Below are 13,964 nucleotides of genomic sequence, written 5' to 3'. Positions count from 1 at the left end.
GTGGTGTTCTTTGCTTGCTGTTTATTGGAGGTATCCTCCTGACAACTTGTTTTGTGTGTGTGTCACACATAGTGTATGAGTGTATGTCAATTATGAAGGATACCTTAAAGACCTGCTTAATTGCTCCATAATGCATAACCTGGCTGCTGAGGGCTGTTGCTGTCCTTCAACCTCAAGAAATCTGATGAGATGTCCTGAGTGCCTTAATAATGGGAAAGTCCCTAGTCAGCTAGTTTAGTGCAAAGAAAAATGGTTTTTTTTCTTTATTTGAAGTCTTGGAATAATTTAATTTTGAGATATTAAGAGATGTCTATCATTTTTTTTTTAAGTCTTCATTAGAAGTTGATATATGAGTGGACACCACATAGACGAAGTTAAATGCTGACAAGCTATTCTCAAGAGGTCAAAGCAACATAAAACTTTACTGACAACTTCAGAAAATCAGAGAACTTTGGCAAAAGTTTAGAGCAGCATTCAATCAACATAAAACATTTTACAAAGCATTAACTTAGCCCATTCAACTTAGAAAACACCAAGCCCATCTGATTTTAAGTTACTCAAAACTCCAAGAAGAGGGAATTAGAAGGAGAAAGAGAGGAAGAGACAAAAGATATAGAAAATAACGAACATAGCTACCACTCCTGGTAGTGGTGTTCAGCTGATATATAGTCCAAGGGAGATAGGGTCATGATGTGCTTGCCTCATTTTCTGGATTAAATACACTTTGACTTTCCTGGACCATTTCTCCAGGTGAGATTTCCAGTCATCTGGCCACTCTGGGGCTAGATTTGGGCTCTAGGGGTGGGGTGTGCCAGTGATTGGTGGCTACTGAGGGGACTGGGCTCTAGCAGGGCGGGAGGAGAGGAGTGTGCAAAGCAGGGCATCGCCTCACCAGGGCAAGACTCAACCTTCCCCTTTCCCCACACACCTACCCAAAATGTTTCAAGCCAACAGTCCTTCCAGTCTCTCACAGCAGCTGAGAGGGAGGGAAGGCAGGTGAAGGTCCTCAAACTTGGAACTGAAAAATGCTTGAGATAACACATGACACAGGATAATTCCTGAATTTATACCATGGATTGTGCCGAGCACTTGGTATTGTTGTATGTCGATGCCAAGCAGAGCGATGAACGAACAAGGTTGCAGTCATGCAACAAAGAACATGATTTTGTATTTCTAATGCTTTGCTGGAGGATGATAATAAGGAATGTCAGGGGAGGGGACTCTGAGCTAGACTTTGAAAAGTTGCTGCATGCATACAAATGCAGACTTTGTGGACAATTTGCTGTTGCATGCATGGGTAAACAGTCAGAGTCCATGTGGTTGGTAGTGTGGTCCATCTCTCCTCAGCTACAGGGGTTGGGCAGTGGTGGATGGAGGTGATGTGTGCTCACAGGGGCTGGAAGACAGATGTTATGAACCTGCATTTAAACCATACTGTGTGTAGGATCTGTTTTATCAGCCCTCTGACCTCTCTGAGTATTGATGTTATCCTTGTTAGTATGCATCACAATCATCATTCCCAGTGACTTAATTAATTTTCAGTTTTATTAGCTCCTTTGCAAAGAAAATTATTATCTAAAGCTGAGGCTTGGGCCATTGGGAGCTTCATGTTAAAACTGCTTATGGTTATAATTCCAGTCCTGGGGAGATTGACAACAATTCACTGTTTCCTAAAAACTTGCCATTTTTTGGGAGTTTTTTTGTCACTGAACTTGAGAATTGGCTTTTTTAGAGTCTTGCTATTAAGTCTTGGTATCGTGCTGTGAGCATTTTAGTAAACACCCTGCAGCACAGGGCAGCAGACGTGCTCCCTGCCTTGTGAGCTGAGAGAAACCAGTTATAAAGACAGGTCAGCAAAGACCAAAAGGACATCTTGAAATTACCATGGTGACACACAACTTAATGACAAGGTGTGTTATTTTTTGGCCCAGGTGCCATCTTTATGGAGTCTGACCGGTTCTTGGAGTGTCTCCAGAGGTCATAGGGACATTAAAATAATGCTGAGCAGGTGCATTCCTCACTCTTGTGTGTCACGCAGATGCGGGGCAGGACTTCCTCTGTTGGTGAGCAGTGGGCTGATTAAAAGAGGCCTCTAGGGAATGTGGCGATCCAGAGCGCCTCTGAGGGCGTGGCATGGCAGTTTGCACGGCAGATCACGCAGGCTGGGCAAGCAGGCAGGGTTGCGGGCTTTTTCCTGCTAGTAAGGTTTGCTGTATGTTGTTTCCTGTGTTTCTGTTGGTTGGTTGGTTTAGGGGTTTCTGTTAGTAATGGTTTTTACACTATTGAAAACTGTAGTGAGTACAAGTGTGTGTAACCAAATAGAACCCTCCAAAAAGGACACAGCTGTCCAGACCCCTTCCTGTGCTTGAGCTTATCAGTGGTACCGGGGGAGTTGCAGAAGAAGCCTGCCTGTGGTGTGAACAGGTGAATGATCTCCTTTCGCTGGTGGCTGAGCTTAGGGAGGAAGTTGAAAGACTAAGGAGTATTAGGGAAAGTGAAAGGGAAATAGATTGGTGGAGTTCCACCCTTCCATCATTGAGGGAGGCCCACCAGTAGTCAGAGGACTCTGATGCCTCCCACTGTCAGGAAATAGAAGGACACATGGTGGATGAAGAGGAGTGGAAATGGGTCCCTGCTTGGGGAAGTAATAATAAAAATTCCTCCCTATCCCCATCCCCTAGACAGGTGCCACTTCAGAATAGGTATGAGACCCTGGATCTAGAGAGTCAGCCAGATGATTTAGAAGAAAATGATCCCCCCAGTGAGCCTCCCAACTACGCTTCATCTGTAAGATGGATCACCACCTCTAACAATAAAAAGAAAAGAAGGGTAGTTATAGTTCTTTGATCATAGGGCAACTTTTATGGCACCTGGCCTGCCAGAGCTGGATGGGCTCCATCTCTCTGTTAAGGGCAGAAGGATTTTAGTTCATGAACTGGCGGAACTCATTGAGAGGGCTTTGAACTAGGTTTGAAGGGGGAAGGGGATGCAGCTGGGCTGTCTGAGAACAGGCCCAAGGGTGGCAAGCCTGAGCAACGGGTGAAATCAGTAGCCCAGCTGAAGTGCATGTACACTAATGCATGAAACATAGGTAACAAACAAGAGGAGCTGGAAGCCATGGTGCAACAGCAAAACTATGATGTAGTCGCCATCACAGAAACATGGTGGGACGACTCACACAACTGGAGCACTGCACTGGATGGCTACAAGCTCTTCAGAAGAGACGTGAAAGGGAGAAGAGGTGGAGGGATGGCCCTTTATATTAGGGAGGCTTTTGATGCCATAGATATTGAAACTAATGATGATGGAGTTGAATGCCTATGGGTAAGAATTAAGGAGAAGGCCGACAAGGCAGACATCCTACTGGGAGTCTGTTATCATCCATTCAACCAGGAAGAAGAGGTGGACAACTTATTCTATAAGCAGCTGGACAATGTTTTAGGATCATCAGCCCTTGTTCTTTTCGGTGACTTCAACCTGCCAGACATCTGCTGGGAACTTAACACAGCACTAAAGAGGCAGTCCAGGAAGTTTTTAGAGTGTGTGGAAAAGAACTTTTTGTCGCAGCTGGTGAGTGAGCCCATCAGGGGAGGGACTATGTGTCACAGTGCAAGCTGGCTTGTACTAGGCAGTTAATCTGACCACTGATAAGAGAAGCGGACTGGCCTGATAAGACAGGCCCCCAGAGAACAGAGATAGGACAGAATTGGAGACAGACAAGGATGTGACCCAATGAGTTCCAGCCCAAGCTGAAGAGAGCTATTAGTCAGAGAGCTGAGCAGCCTGAACTGTGAACCAATCACAGGCACTTACCCAGGAACATTAAAAGGGGTACCTAAGGTGAAGTCAGGAGGGAATAAAGGCTTTTTGTCACATGGATCATAGAGTGTAGTGTCTCTGTCTCAGGCACAGCGCCAGTCAACGTATCAACTATGTTATATCTGTTGTTCACAAATAGAGATGAGCTGGTGGGAGATGTGGTGGTTGGAGGTCACTTTGGGCACAGTGATCATGAAATTATCAAATTCTCAATATTTGGTGAAATCAGGAGAAACATCAATAAGACTTTTACATTGGACTTCAGGAGGGCAGGCTTTGGCCTATTTAGAAGACTTATTCAGAGAGTTCCTTGGGAAGCAGCCCTTAAAAACAAAGGAGTTCAGGAAAGGTTGACATGTTTCAAAACAGAGATCTTGAGGGCACAGAAACAGACTGTCCCTGTGTGCTGAAAGATGAGTCGATGAGTCAAATGTCCAGTCTGGATGGGCAAGGAGGTTTTGAAGGAACTTAGGAATAAAAAGAGGATGTATCATCTTTGGAAGGAGGGTCACATCTCTCAGGAAGTATTTAAGGGGGCTGCTAGGGCATGTAGGAAAATATTAGGGAGGCCAAAGCTCAGTTCGAACCTAAAATGGCGACTTCTGTAAAGGATAATGAAAATGTTTTTACAAATATATTAATGGTAAAAGGCAGGGTAAGACCAACCTTTGTTCTTTATTGGATGAGGGAGGGAACTTAGTAACTGTGGATGAGGAGAAGGCAGAAGTGCTGAACGCCTTCTTTGCTTCAGTCTTTAATGGGAAGACAGCTTGTCCTCAGGACAACTGTCCTCCTAGGTTGGTAAATGGTGTCAGGGAGCAGAATGGTCCCCCTGTTATCCAGGAGGAGGCAGTCAGAGAACTGCTGAGATGCTTGGATATTCAGAAATCTATGGGACCAGATGGGATCCACCCCAGGGTGATGAGGGAGCTGGCAGATGAGCTTGTGAAGCTGCTCTCTATCATTTACCAACAGTCGTGGCTCACTGGTGAGGTTCCAGGTGACTGGAAGCTGGCCAATGTGACGCCCATTCACAAAAAGGGTAGGAAGGAGGATCCTAGCAATTATAGGACAGTTAGCCTGACCTCAGTACCTGGTGAGGTAATGGAATAGTTTATATTGAGTGTCATCACACAGCACTTAGAGGATGGCCAGGGTATCAGACCCAGCCAGCATAGGTTTAGGAGGGGTAGGTCATGTTTGACCAACCTGATGTCCTTTTATGACCAGGTGACCTGCCTGGTGGATGCAGGAAAGGCTGTGGATGTTGTGTACCTGGACTTCAGCAAGGCCTTTGACACTGTCTCCCACAGCATACTCCTGGAAAAGCTGGCAGCCCATGGCTTGAACAGGAGCACTCTTTGCTGGGTTAAGATCTGGCTGGATGGCCAGGCCGAGAGAGTGGTGGTGAATAGTGCTGTATCCAGCTGGCAGCCAGTCACCAGTGGTGTTCCTCAGGGATCTGTGCTGGGGCCATTTCCTGTTCAATATTTTTATTGATGACATGGATGAGGGTATTGAGTCTTTCATTAGTAAATTTGCGGACGACACTAAGCTGGGAGCATGTGTTGATCTGCTGGAAGGTAGGAGGGCTCTGCAAAGACCTGGAATGGTTGGATGGATGGGCAGAGTCCAATAAGATGAAGTTTAATAAGTCCAAGTGCTGAGTCCTGCATTTTGGCCACAATAACCCCCTGCAATGTTATAGGCTGGGAACGGTGTGGCTGGACAGTATCCAGGCAGAAAGGGACCTGGGGGTACTGGTCGACAGCCCAATGAACATGAGCCAGCAGTGTGCCCTGGTGGCCAAGAAGGCCAACGGCATCCTGCCCTGTATCAGGAATAGTGTGGCCAGCAGAACCAGGGAGGTCATTCTTCCCTTGTACTTGGCACTGGTGAGGCTGCATCTTGAGTACTGTGTCCAGTTCTGGGCCCCTCAATTTAGGAAAGACGTTGAGATGCTTGAGCATGTCCAGATGAGGGCAACTATCAAGATTGTTATGGGTTTATATCTTCAAAAGAGCAGAGCAGTTGTTGGTTTCTAAAGTTGTTTATTGTAAAGGCACATCAGTCTCAAAAGACAAAGAGGCCAAATTGTTAAAGTCAATGCTAAAAACTTTTTGGTATAGAGTCCCGATTAGAAGCAGAAGCTGCAGCCTGGTAGAGAGTCTCAAGAGGCAAATGCTCCCTGGTCTTTCTTCTTCTGTTCTTGTTCTTCCTCTTCTTCTTCTTTCGTGTGGTGGTAGTGATGATGATGATGGTGGAGGAAGAGAGAGCAAGAGTGAGAGCTCTCACTCCAATACACGGATTTTTATTTACAAATTACCCAATGAGCTAAAAACACGAACCTGAAGCATTTCTTCTAAACCTATTAGAATTATAGTTCTATAATACAAAAGTTTATGTATAATTTGCGCATATAGCCTATCTGTTCTACCTGAAGAATGTAAGCAATATTCTTACTATGGTTTTATTATGTCTAAAACTGTTTTTGAGCTCTCACTGAAGCTTGTTTTTGAAGCATGTTTTTTACAATAGATTCAAAGGCTTTTGCTCTTTAAGGCACTTAAAACATATTTTTCCTTAAAACTAAGATTTATACTTCTACTTCATATCTATGTGACTTAATAATATTTCTACTTACTTAAAACTAAAGCTTACACCTCTAATGTCTGTGGCTTAATATAATTTAATTTCTCTAAAGGTTTTTAATTCGATTTCTGCATTCTGATCTCTCTCTGAGGAACTCAGAGAGACCTCTGTTTTTCACACTCCAACAGCAACAAGGCTGGTGAGGGGTTTGGAACACAAGCCCTATGAGAAACGGCTATGGGAGCTGGGGTTGTTTAGCCTGGAGAAAAGGAGACTCAGAGGTGACCTTATCACTCTCTACAACTTCCTGAAAAGTGGTTGTAGTCAGGTGGGGGTTGGTCTCTTGCACCAGGCAGCAACTGACAGAATGAGAGGACAGTCTTAAGCTGTGCCAAGGGAAATTTAGGCTGGATATTAGGGAAAAAATTTTCACTCGAAGAATAATAAAGTATTGGAATGGTCTGCCTGGGGAGGTGGTAAAGTCACCATCCCTGGATGTGTTTTAAAAAAGACTGGATGTGGCACTCAGTGTCATAGTCTAGTTGAGGTGTTAGGGCATGGGTTGGACTATGATCTTGGAGGTCTCTTCCAACCTAGTCATTCTGTGATTCTGTGACATTGTCTAAAAGAAGCAGGTTTAGGTGAGAGCATCCGACCCCTGCCTAGAAGCTTACAACCATCTGACCTCCTGCACCACCTGCACTATATTTGTCATTTCCCCTAATTGCTGGGTGTATTGGATTTGTGTGGAAAGGTTTTAGTAGCGGGAGGGCTACAGGTGTGGCTTCTTTGAAAAGCCACTAGAAACTTCCCCTGACAGAGCCAATGCCAGCCAGCTCCAGGATGGCCTAGGACAAGCCAATCAGTGATGGTAGTAATGCCTCTGTGACAACATATTTAAAGGGGAAAAAAATATTGTGCAGAAGTAATTGCAGCCAGAGAAGAAAGGGGTGAAAATATGTGAGAGGAAAAACTCTGCAGACACAAAGGTCATTGAAGAAGGCAGAGGAGGAGTTTCTCCAAGCACTGGAGCTGAGATTCCCCTACTGTAGCCTGTGGGAAGGGCTAACATTGCAGAAGTCCGTGAAGGACTGTCTTCCATAGGAGGGACTCCAAGCTGGAGCAGGGGAAGGACTCTTCTCCCTGAAGAAGCAGCAGCTGCATGAACTGACCATAACCCCTTGTCTTGGTTTAAGACAATTTAAAGGAGAACCCTCTGAGTTATCTCCTTTAGGGTTCCAATAATCCCTTTCCACCAATAAAAAATGAATACTAATAGATGAAAGTGAAAAACCAATGGTTTATTAACAAACAGGATGCCAACAGGCAGGGAAAAAAAGTAAATAATGGCTAGATATCAAACTGCTAGAGCTCACCACCTCACTGGAACAAAAAGAGACCCAACATGGGGGAGGATACCCGTTTTTGATACGGCACCAAGCCAGGTGAGAGAGAGCCTGGGCAGTTAGCTTTTAAAAAATGCACTCGCCAAAGCAAAATCCCCCTCCATCCCCTCACACACACACAGACACAAGGTTCCCAGCTGTGGAGTTTTAAAGATACAGTAACAGTTTTTGGGCTCAGATGTTTTCTGGAGTACATTATCATGAATCACATCAAGACACCCCTATTTCCCATCTCCCTGTGTCACTGGGTGGGAGGAGATAGAGAATCAGGAACAAAGTTAAGCCTGGGAAGGAGGGACAGTAGGGGGAAGGAGGGACGGTAGGGGGAAGGTGTGTTTAAGATTTGTTTACTTCTCATTATTCTACTCTGATTTTGATTGGTAACAAATTCAGTTAATTTCTCCCAGTTGGGTCTGTTTTGCCCCTGTTGATAATTGGTGAGTGATCTCTCTGTCCTTATCTCAATCCATTAGTCTTTCATTATATGTTCTTTCCCCTGCCCAGTTGAGGAAGGGTGTGATAGAAAGGCTTTGGTAGACACCTGGCATCTGGCCAAGGTCAAACCACCATACTGGGATTAGTGCTAGATCTGACCTGCCTGTGCTCACTAGTAGAGCACTGATGAGCTTATGCACAAAGGAGGTGTGGGGAACTGGATAGAACAGCTTGTGCTACATCTACTTATGCCACAGATTAGAAGGTATTGGTGCCAAGGGTCTCCATCCACATCCAAATACATCTCAAGCCTAGCATCAGAAGGTAACTGCTAGATGCTTAGCTTCAGGGCAGTGGTTTAAAACCCAGCTGGAAAAACTAAACCCATTCAAGTTGCTCCCTTTCCCCTATCCCTTCCGATAATGGAGGAACACTAGGAGACATTATCAGTTGGAATAAAAATTTACTGAGAATTGAAATAAACATAATAATATTAATAACAAAGAGTGTACAAAAGATATAATTTTGTACCCACAAAAGGGTATTCACCACCGAACAAACAGAAATGCTTCCCAAAGACAGCACCCGTCATAGTTTCCAGACAAATACCCTGCGCTCAGGCCACATGGTATTCAGGAAAACAAAAGCAATGTGGCTATGAGAACTTCTATGGTTTAACATTCCCCTCCCCCCCCCATCCAAAAAGACAATGAAGAACTAGAGAAAACAAGCCCTTTAGGAAGCTGGATCATCCATGTTGTGCTACACCTCCACCTTGGACCACTCTGCTTTTCTGGTTCGATTCCATGCAGTTGCCTCCAGCACCAGTATTGCTCTGCTAGTCTGCTGGGCCTTGGGCTCCACATGGCATGGCTGGGCTCTGCCCTGCACTGCCACCTCTCTCTCCCTTTTCATTTTCTCAGAGCAGCATCTCAGGCTCATTGTCACCATCCTTCAGCACCAAACAACAAAAGCCGCAGCACAGAAGAATGGGAAAGGGACCACGAGTGATGGAGTGGGACTAGATCTGCCAGGCTGACCCTGATACCTTCTCCCCACAGAGACTCATGCAAAAAATGGCACACTTTCCATTTCTGGCCCCATCTTCTTCCTGCCAAAAACCATGCCCTCAGCCATGATGTGGATGGTATTGAATAGACAGCACTAAAAACTCCACTCCTTTTTCTCTATAACCATATGTAGTGATTTTGGTTTGCCAATTTGAGATTTCACAGCCAAATCACCAATTTATGTGGTGGGTTTAGTGCTGGCCAAATTGCCAGTGCACCCACTAGAATTATTTACTCATTTACTGCTGTCAGATAGGATTAGGAGGAAGTCAAAACAGGCTCAAACTTTAAAGGGTACAAAGAAAAAATGTATTACTGGAAACTATAAGAAAAAATGATAAGAAACAGAATAAAACTTTCAAAACACTTCTCCCCCCACAACTTCTTTTCTTTCACACCGACCATGTACAGAAACAAATCAGTCAGTTTACCATCTCTAAAAAATGGTCTTTCACCAGTTTATGTAGAGAGAGAAGTTTCTCTCTTCAGTCTATAGAGATTTTCTCCACAAGAAATAGTTTTCTTGTGGCCTCTGTCACAGTGAATCAGCCATCCAGGAGAATGGAAATCTGATCACTGTGCAAAAATCCCTTTCTCGAGTAACAGTTTTCCCACAATCATTATTGAGGACTAAGTTGAGGAATAAGTACTTTACAATTTAAAATTGTAGAGCAGGTATGTTTTATTTCCAGCTGGGACGCATGGGAGATATTTCCACCATACACGTGTACCTGGTCAAGACAGGTTTCAGGTTTAAATACACATAGATCCCACAACCCCACACCTCCCTGCCCACCCATCCCTGTCCCTTCTCTGCCTCCTTGTGATTCATATTATAATTAGTCTTCTGCGGTGCCACACCTCCTGGTGGTCGTGGACAGGGGTTTTCTGATGAAGTAGATATCTTCCTCAGGTGTCTGCTGTTTGACCCCATCTCTGGGGAGGCGCAGTGGGGGTTTGGCTAGTTCCCAGGTCAGCTTGTCCTGGCCAAAACCAGGAGCCTTGTCCTTGCTGATTTCTCAATCCACAGGTTCTGCTTTATCGATTCTTCACAATACCTAAGTTCTGCTTTACTGAATTTTCATAATATACTACTTATCTCTATGACCTTTACCTAGCAACTAAATTCTTTGTGTTTTGTTACAAGTTGTTTCTACCTAACAGGTTGCATTCCTATATGTTCTATTACAAGTTGTTTCTCTACTTTTACAAAATTGCTAAAAATTACTGTCTTCCCCTCCACTTACCTAAGCACCTTATATGTTTCTAAAATTCTGAATTATCGTATGTGTATGTGTTTCCCATATCAGGACCATGTCAACTTATGGGGCACACTTTAAGGATTATAACAGTTCAAACAAAAGCTCTCTTCGTCTTTGAAAACAGAGGTCTTTCTTCTTCTCTTCCCTGGGGGACAGCAGGAGTCTTCTTTATATTCAAACTTATGGGATCACAGCTGTTTCAATATCTGCTTACTTTAGCACAAATGCCTCTGCTCATACCTACAGTTAGAACATTTTATCCACTCCATAATACATTCCACGAGTTACAGGAAAAAAAAAAAAAAAAAGAGTGATATATCAAGCATATCTTCTCCATAGCGTTACAAGAGGATTTTCAGTCCAAGAATAAGGCATCTCCATCAATCCCTTCCATCTGAGACCTAATTCTTTTTTTCATCTGACCTCAGTGTTTACATGCTGTTCCTGTGCATGTCTTCATCTCGGTCCTGTTCTTTCACTCAGGAGAAAGAATAAAGTGTCTCCAAGTTTCATTCTGGGCAGTGAAAGAGTTAATATCTTGCCCAGGCCTACAGATGGTCATGTAATCCCTGCTGGGTGGCAGCCCAGAGCTATTTACAAGAGAGTCTTTCAGCAGCCAAGCTGGGGCTAGACTAGGATAGCAAGGGTCCAACCAGAAAGCAGTGGTGACTGCTCTGGCTACATTCCACTCCAGGGGGGAAACCCGGCTCAGTCCCCCCTCCTCTGCAACTGCAGGGCAGCAGCGGATAGGCCTGGCCCTGGCCCTCGCCAGGCCAGAGGGGAGCAGTGGGGCAGCCCCTGCCTGGAGCTGCTCTCCCCGGGTGTTAGCAGTGGCAGCATTTCTGCCATGCTGGGGGGGAGGGGGAAGCAGCCAGGATCTCAGTGGCCAAAGGACTCCCTGTCCCCAGCCTGTCCCCAGCCTGTCCCCGACCTTGCCTCAGCTAGGCTAGTAACCTTCTGAGAGGCCAGAAACAAAAAAGAGCTTTCCAGGGGTTTGTTTGTATTAAAATGTGAATTTCACAGAGACATGTCCATCTCTTTCAGTGGTTCAACCGGTTGTCAGTTCTCAAAATCAATCAGTGATTGGTTTTTCTCATAGAAGAAGCCTAGCTGCTCCTCTCAGAAAAAATCACTTCCATGTGTTGTTTTTAGTGTCAAACCAACACATCATGACAAGGGCTTAGGAAGGGGATCTTCAGAAGTTCTGTACCGAGCTGAATTGGGGCAATAATTTTAGGATGCAACCTGTTGCATCAGGAGCTCACTTGAATGTTTGTTATTTAATATATTTGTTGTTCTTTTGTCTCATAGAGTCGTAGAATCATAGAATTAGTGTTGGAAGGGACCTTAACGATCATCTCATTCCAATCCCCCTGCCATGGGCGGGGACACCTCATACTAGACCAGGTTACTCAAAGCCCCATCCAACATGGCCTTCCCTTGAACACTTCCAGGTGTGGGTCTTACACAGCTTCTTTGAGCAACCTGTCTCAGTGCCTCACCACCCTCATAATGAAGAATTTCCTAATATCTAATCTAAACCTGCCCTCTGTCAGTTTGAAGTAATTTTCCCTCTTTCTGTCACTACATGCCCTTGTCTAAAGTACCTCTCCATCTCTCTTGTAGGGTCCCTTCAGGTACTAAAAGACTGCAATAAGGTCACAACAGAGCCTTCTCTTTTCCAGATGGAACAACCCCAAATCTGTCATCCTTTCATCATAGGAGAGGTGTTCCATCCCTCTAATAGTTTTGGTGGCTTCCTATGTTGGTTTTGCATGGCCTGGTTTTTGGCAGCAGGGGGGCCACAAAGATGGGTCCTGTGAGAAGTTGCTGGAAGCTTCCCACTATGTCTGGCAGAGCCAATTCCTGATGGCTCTGAAGATGGACATGCTGCTGACAATGATGGACCAGTTAGAGAGGTTGGTAACGCCTCTGCGGTAACATATTTAAGAAGGAAATCAAAAGAAAGTGTTGCATGCAGTTTTTCATACCCAGAGAAGAGGAGGAGGTGAGAACATATGAGGGAAACAACATGGAGACACCAAGATCAGTGAAAAGAAGGGGGGGAGGAGGTGCTCCAGGTGCCAGAGCTGAGATTCCTCAGCAGGCCGTGGTGATGACCATGGTGAAGCAAGTTTTCCCCTTGTAGCCCATGAGGATCCATGGGGGATGCAGAGATCCACCTGCAGCCCATGGGGGAGGTGCTCATGCCAGAGGATGCCTGGAGGAGGCTGCGATCCACTGGGACACCCGGTAGAGAGAGGCAGCCCCTGCTTCCAGGCTGGACCAGCCTGTCCTCGGAGGACTGAACCCCGTGGAAGAGTGACCCATGCCACAGCAATTTTGGAGGGGGGGGGGTGTCTGTGTGCCCATAGGATGGGCTCACATTGCAGCAGTTTTGGCAGGACTGCTGCTCATGAGATTTGGAGCCACACTGGAGAAGTTCATGGAGAACTGTCTCCCATGGGAAGGGACCCCACAGTGCAGCAGGTGAAGGACTCCTGTCCCTGAGCAGTGGAAGAAAACCTCCAGTGATGAACCGACCAAACCCCCACACTCTGTTTCCCTGCACTTTTGGTGGGAAGGAGAGAGGGTTTAGGGAGAGAAAAGGTGTCTTGTAGGGCTTATTTTATTCTCATTATCCTCCTCTGACTCTGTTAGTAATAAATTCACTTTGTACCTATAAGCCAAGCCTGTTTTGCCCTTGGAGTGTTTTCTTCCAGTCCTTAACTCATGAACCCTTAATTTAAATTCTTCTCTCCTCTACCCAGCTGTGGCAAGGGAAAGTGAGTGTGTGGGTTTCGTGGGTGCCTGGTGTTTGGCCAGTGTCAAACCATGACACCTCCTCTGAATGCACTCCAACAGGTCAGTGTCCTTTATGTGCTCAGGACCCCAGAGCTGGATGCAGCACTCCAAGTGGGGTCTTACCAGAGCAGAGTAGAGGCACAGAATCACCTCCCTTGACCTGATGGTCACTCTTCTTTTGATGTAGCCCAGGATATGATTAGCTTTCTGGGATGCAAGGGCACATTGCCAGTTCATGTCCAGCCTCTCATCCAACAGCACCTGCAAATCTTTCTCAGCAGGGCTGCTCTTGATCCGATCATCCCCCAGCTTGTGTTGAGGATTGCCTCAATCCAAGTGGATGACCTTGAACTTAGTCTTGTTAAACCTCATGAGGTTCCCATGGCCCCACTTCTTGAGCTTTTCCAGGTCCCTCTGAATGGCATCCTGTCTTATTGGCATGTCAACCACACCACTCAGCTTGGTGTCATCTGCAAAGTTACCGAGAATACATTCTATCCCTTCATCTGTCATTAATGAAGATATTAAATAGCACTGGTCCCAATACGGACTCCTGAGGGACACCACTTATGGTG

The 13,964-nt window shown here is 45.4% G+C and overlaps 1 protein-coding gene across 8 annotated transcripts in view; it reads left to right on the top strand.

The window, feature by feature from the left end:
- LOC148220342 (CBP80/20-dependent translation initiation factor-like) overlaps positions 1-13,964 on the top strand; it is a 359,880-nt gene that overhangs the window by 81,078 nt on the left and 264,838 nt on the right. The window lies entirely within an intron of this gene.

This window comes from Sturnus vulgaris, chromosome W, assembly GCF_052056855.1.
Source record: "Sturnus vulgaris isolate bStuVul1 chromosome W, bStuVul1.hap1, whole genome shotgun sequence".
NCBI classification, from domain to species: Eukaryota; Metazoa; Chordata; class Aves; order Passeriformes; family Sturnidae; genus Sturnus; species Sturnus vulgaris.
The sequence above is the reverse complement of the archived record's forward strand: the minus strand, read 5'-3'. Positions and strand labels throughout refer to the sequence as shown.